Here is a 6,159-nt window from a genome sequence, read left to right on the forward strand (position 1 = left end):
CCCACTCCCCCATATTCTGCTGGATCAACTGAAAGAATAAATTAAATGAAGTGGAAGCGAGGGATGGAAAAGGAAGAGCAATAGCGGTCAAATTCTGTCTCCTGCCCCCATGTCCACAAGTCTTACATGTGAATAGATTTATAATAGCTGCTGTACTTCAAGATCAGTGTACTAAAGGAAGCCGATGGCTTTGCTCGACACCTGGCATACTTTGTTAGGTACAGTCAGATTCTTAATACTGTAATATTTGAGCTCCTAGGAAGTGAAGAAAGTTCACTCTGACTTGTAGACAGTGTGCTTTTTGTGTAAAAAATATGGCCTCCACTTTAGGCCAATCCTTTTTTTATCCCTACTTTAACATCATTGTTATCATAGAATCATCTAGGTTGGGAAGGGCCTTTGAGATCATCAAGTCCAATCAGTAACCTAAATACCTTGAGGGTTGTGGCTCAACTACTTCCCTGGACAGCTTGTTCCAATGATTGACAACCCTTTTGGTGAATAAATTTTTCCTAATGCTCAATCTAAACCTCCTCTGGTGCAACTTGAGGCCATTTCCTCTTGTCATGTTGCTTGTTACTTGGGAGAAGAGACTGACCCCCACCTCACTACAGCCTCCTTTCAGGCAGTTGTGGAGAGCAGTAAGGTCCCCTCAGCCTCCTCCAGACTAAACCACCCCAGTTCCCTCAGCCGCTTCTCACAAGACCTGATCTCCAGACCCTTCACCAGCTTTGTTGCCCTTCTCTGGACACGCTCCAGCACCTCAAGGTCTTTCTTGCAGTGAGGAGCCCAAAACTGCACACAGCATTCGAGGTGCAGCCTCACCAGTGCCGAGTACAGGGGCACGATCACCTCCCTACTCCTGCTGGCCACACTATTGCTGATACAGGCCAGGATGCTGTTGGCCTCCTTGGCCACCTGAGCACACTGCTGGCTCATGTTCAGCCGGCTGTCGACCACCACCCCCAGGTCCTTTTCTGCCAGGCAGCTTTCCAGCCACTCCTCCCCAAGCCTGTAGCGCTGCGTGGGGTTGTTGTGACCCAAGTGCAGGACCCAGCACATGGCCTTGTTGAACCTCACACAACTGGCCTCAGCCTGTCAGTCCAGCCTGTCCAAGCTTGTCCAACTTCTGTCCCCTGTATGCTTTTTGGAGAAGGAGGCGCATGTTCATTGTGTTCTTCAGAAACATTTTAGCATACTTTCAGGTATTAAATAGAAACATCCTGCTTCTGATCATAGTGCTTTGACTTGGGCTATTTGCTTGCTTTTTAAAAAGCATTTAATATATTTTTTTTTTTTCACTAAAAAACAGTTACAGTCTACACAAAGCTTTTATTTTGTCTTTCTTTGGTCTCCTAATAAGAAAGATGTTACAGAGTTAATGGATACTTATCTTCCAGCTTCCTTTCTGTTGGTGGAAGTGTACAGCAGAAGTTCTTTGTGTGAAGGAAAAAGAGAGGTTCAGGTGATCTTGTTGGGTTGGGAGGAGGGGAACACAATGGCTTTGTACCATGTGGGAGTAGTTGGCTGTGGGTAGAGAGTTGTGATGAGCTGGTGCTGCAGCAGGCAAGGTAGCAAAGCTTAGGCTGGGTACACCTCTGAGGACCTTGTACTGGAACCAGCCTGATAGTGTCCTGCGGGAGCTCACCCCATAACCCAGCTGGCTGGGGAGATGCAGGTGTGTTTGGTTCAGGACTGTAACTTTGTTCAGATGATTGCCTCAAAGCTTGACCAAATCTTGGCCAAGTTTATTTTTGTGTGACAGCGACAGCTCTATCAACAAAAACTAGTGAAGGAGGGTGAAGAGCAAGGTGGGAACGTGTATCTCACCAGAATGGTGGTCATGGCCATCCATCCCACTTTAGGTGTTAAAGGAAGTGGGGAGAGAGAGCTCTTGCATTGTGTATTGCATGCAGGACTTGATTTGCGCTCTCATGTCCCTAATATTTAATAATGTTGGTTGTGCAGCACCTGCATCTTCTTGTCTTGTGGACATAATTGTCATTTCTCCTCCCAGAATGCTAGCTGGCAGGATAGGATCGAGAATGTTTGAAGATGGCCAAACATATGTTATGAATGCTCCTTTTTTTGGTATCAGTAGAAGATGACAGGCAGCACATTCTGGAAGCTTGTTGCTGATGAATAATTGTGCTATGACATCGACTAATCTGCTTCAAGCCAGACAGATTCAAAGGCTATTTCCACTTTTATAAATTTCTTGAGGAGGTGAACCTCAGTCTCAGAAATGGAAAGGAAATGTTATTAATTCCACAGAGCTGAAAGTGAAGTAGGGAAGGTTTAGCACAGTAGAGGCCTCTCAAGGAAGGTGGCGCTCTAGTCCCTTTTCCCCAGAACACTCATTTCTGCATGGGTGCTGGCGAGTTGCCCTTACTTCTGTTCACGACTAATATTTAAGTCAGTTGGGTGGCAAAAAAACACTGCGAGATGTACTGAGCCACTGCAGAACTAGTCAGTACAGTCTAAACACTGTTTTATCAGGGCTGCCAGGTGAATACTGTGGCATGCTGAGGAAGGAGTGGCACCTCAAATGTGATCGCCAGCTGTTTCCTCCAGAGGATTGTTTACCCCTTTTTGGAACTGTGGGATGTGGGGTTGTTTTTTTTTTTTTTAGACACCTGCCCACCAGGTCTTTGACATGGTATATTTCCTTTGGGCTATTGTGGCAGACAGCTGCTGCAGGGACTGTAGTAGGCAGCCTCTGCACATGCTCTTCAGTGTCAAGCTTTCAGGCTGGCAAAAAAAAACCCAATCTTTTTTTTTGATTGAAAAAAACCTGGACCACTCATTTTATAGAAATTATATTATGTAGGTGGAATGTGGTAGGTACTTAATTTTGGTTTTTTTTCTCTCTCACCTTTCCAGAACCAGGTAATTCTGCACATGTTTGTGGCTTGCTGGGGTGGGGCAGAATTTAGACACTGCCCTTCTTGGCTCAGTCGTGCAGAGCCAACATATTTATTTAAAAAAAAAAAAAACAGCTGCCGCAATAATTATGACACCAGTCTCGTCCTTCTCAAACAGTCCTGGTGCATTTCATGGAGTGTTCACTGCAGATGTGTGGTCCCGGTGCATGCCCACGGTGTTGGGGTGGCCCAGGCGGGTGTTTGCTCGCCGGTGCCAGCACCAGCTGGGGCGCGGGGCCCACCAGACCCAGCCCAGCCTGGGGCTCAGCTGGCTTTGCTCTGCTCCTGGGCACCTGGTGAAGGCAGCGCCCATTTCAGGACGGAAACAGCAGTTGCACTTAGTAAATGCAGTGTGACCAACTGCTTTTCCTTCTGATCTAGTGGTCTCAGATCGCAGTTTAGCAGCATCAGCTTACCTTCGTAGACCTATGGGAAGGGAGATATTAGTTACAAGTACTAGTGTGTAGGAGGTGAAAGACATTTTGAAGGTGTATGGAACATCGTGAAATAAGTGGTAAGAGACTTGAAATTTTTTATTTCTGTAATTTTTTTATCTTTTTGAATATGTCGTGGTTTAACCCCAGCCAGCAACTAAGCACTACATACCTACGTAGTGCTCCTCTGTGTGCAGTGGGATGGGGAGGAGAATTGGAAAAAAAAAACCCTGAAAAACCTGATGGGTTGATAAAAGAACAGTTTAATAACTAAACTAGAATAGAATAATAACAATAATAATAAAATATAATAATAAAATAATAATAGTCATGAAAAGGCATATAACAAAAAGTGAGAGAAGTAAAACCCAAGAAGAGACAAGTGATGCACAGTGCAATTGCCCACCACCCACTGACTGATGCCTGAGCAGCGATCTGCCCCTCCCGGCCAACTCCCCCAGTTTATCTACTGGACATAATGTTCTATGGTATGGAATAGCCCTTTGGCTAGTTCAGGTCAGCTGTCCTGGCCATGGTCCCTCCCAGCGTCATGTGCTCCTGCTCGCTGGCAGAGCACGGGAAACCAAAAAATCCTTGACTTAGGGTAAACACTACTTAGCAACAACTAAGACATCAGTGTGTTATCAGCATTGTTCTCATATTAAACCTAAAATACAACACAGTACCAGCTACTAGGAAGAAAATTAACTCTATTCCAGTGGAAACCAGGACAGAATAACAACTAGTTCATCCGTTTATATTTTGAAAAAGAATCTGCTAGTAGGGCTTGAAATATGTAGCGAGCCCTCCCTTTGGTTTCTGAAGTATCTGATTTTATTTATGTATTCATGCAAGGCTTCAGGTGATGTATTGACACATGCGAGTCTTCACAGCCAGACTAATTTCTGTAAGAATTAGAATCTTAGCTGAGACATGCTATGTTAATCCTGAGCAGTGTTACTAGATAGCTTACTCTCTTTACACAAACACAAGGCTATATACAGTGTCAAGAATAATGTATGTTGAGAAACAGCGAGGTTGGATTCTCAGATTGTCCAAGAGCAAATCAAGTAACTTTTAAAATGTATAAACCTGTTTTAGTTTCCAACCACATTTGCAGGTGCACAGCATATTCTATTTTTACTATCCTTATTACTGAGGGCAAAACCCCAGTTCTAGCTATAGATGTTTTATAAAGATTTAAAGTGCTTAGAAAAACAGGATAAACCTTACAGTAATCTTCTATTACTACCTATAGTGTTCTTCCTGAATTGCTGAGATGACAAAAATTATTTCTAGCTGAAAGAAATGTATTTAGTGTAAAACATTGCATCTATAGACCAATGGATGTAACTATAACAGGCTATATCTTTGGAGGTGGAACACTTGCTGGACTGCTACTTTCTTCATGTTTCTGGATCTTTTCTGCATTATAAGATTTTTCTTTTGCATGAAAGTTTAAGAGAAATAGTAAATTATATTGAAGAAGGAGGAGGTACAGGATGGGCCATAAACCTGCAAACTGCAGCTGTTTCACTCAAGCTTTTCCAGATAGATTTTTTGGTTTTAAGTATTGTATAACATTTTGACCTTTGTTTTACAGCAGGAGATCTGGATGGTTTGCTCAAAGAGTGGTTCTGCAGAGCTGAAAGCAAGAGCTTGGCTGAGAGCCTGCTCCTTGCCACTTCTAGGCAGGTTCACCTCTTGCTGACAAAGTTCAGCTTCCGAGCCCCGGTGTAATGAACTGCATTGTGAGTGCGCTTGTGTTTTAGAGGATTGTGTTCCTTTCAGCAAGCCAGCAAGCAGGAGTTAACAGCAGTTTCTGTTCTCTCACCTGAGCTTGTCTTTTCAATTTATATTGTTGAGGGGGGGGGCAGAAGAATCAATAATAAAATTTCTTCTCTGGGGTCATCGTTGAGCTGCTCAACTAATAGGGTTGAAAAGAAAGGGGAGTTTTACAACTAAAACAAGAAAAATGCCAAACTTCAGGGAGTTTATTTCCCATGGATGAAATAGCACATGCACAGTGCCAGGCCATGCTGTCTCCTGCTGTGTGCCTCAGACTCTCATCTTCCATTCAGGTCCCCTAAGATCATTCCCAGAAAACACCCAGCTGGAGTGTCTCCGGCCTCCTGCACCTCCTGCAGGTATTACCACAGGGGGCTGGCACGTGGTGCTTATGTGCTAGCTTTTAATGTCTAATATTAATGTTACTTTTAGACTATCAAGTAGTTCCATGGTGTTCATTTACTGATGAGCCCTCTGCAGAGCTCTCTTCACTGAGACATGCTGGGTTTTGTCTCATCAAACCATGCTACAAACAAAGAACCTTTTAATGAAACAAAAGAAATGAGTGCCTCTTTTAAAGGCAGTAAGTGATATTGGAAACATTTTAAAAAAATAAGTTGGAGTGATGCTTAGGGCTGTTTAAAGCAAATCTGTGATGGCTTCCATGATCACCTGGTTTGTAAGACACCCAGATGAAAGGTCCAGGTGTTACTATGTCCTCTCATCACCCCACCCCATGGATGCTCCATTCCCATGTGTATGCCTTCCCAGCAAGAAGACAGAAAACAGCAACACGGAAAATTCAAAGGAAATGATGGTATGAAACTTCCTTCGAGGAACAAGGATAAAAGGTGTAAGTAGCTGCAGTTATGAAGGCGGTCCTGTTGCAGCAGGGGCTGCGTTGTCATTGGTGGGGCTTGCCACCAAAACACCTGGTTCTTGAAGGAAATGCTGCACTGGATGATGTGCATTAACTACCTGCTTATGGCAGGTGGGCTTGGCATGGACCAACC

Source organism: Leptosomus discolor, chromosome 8 (genome assembly GCF_034619465.1).
Source record: "Leptosomus discolor isolate bLepDis1 chromosome 8, bLepDis1.hap2, whole genome shotgun sequence".
Classification (NCBI taxonomy): Eukaryota; Metazoa; Chordata; class Aves; order Leptosomiformes; family Leptosomidae; genus Leptosomus; species Leptosomus discolor.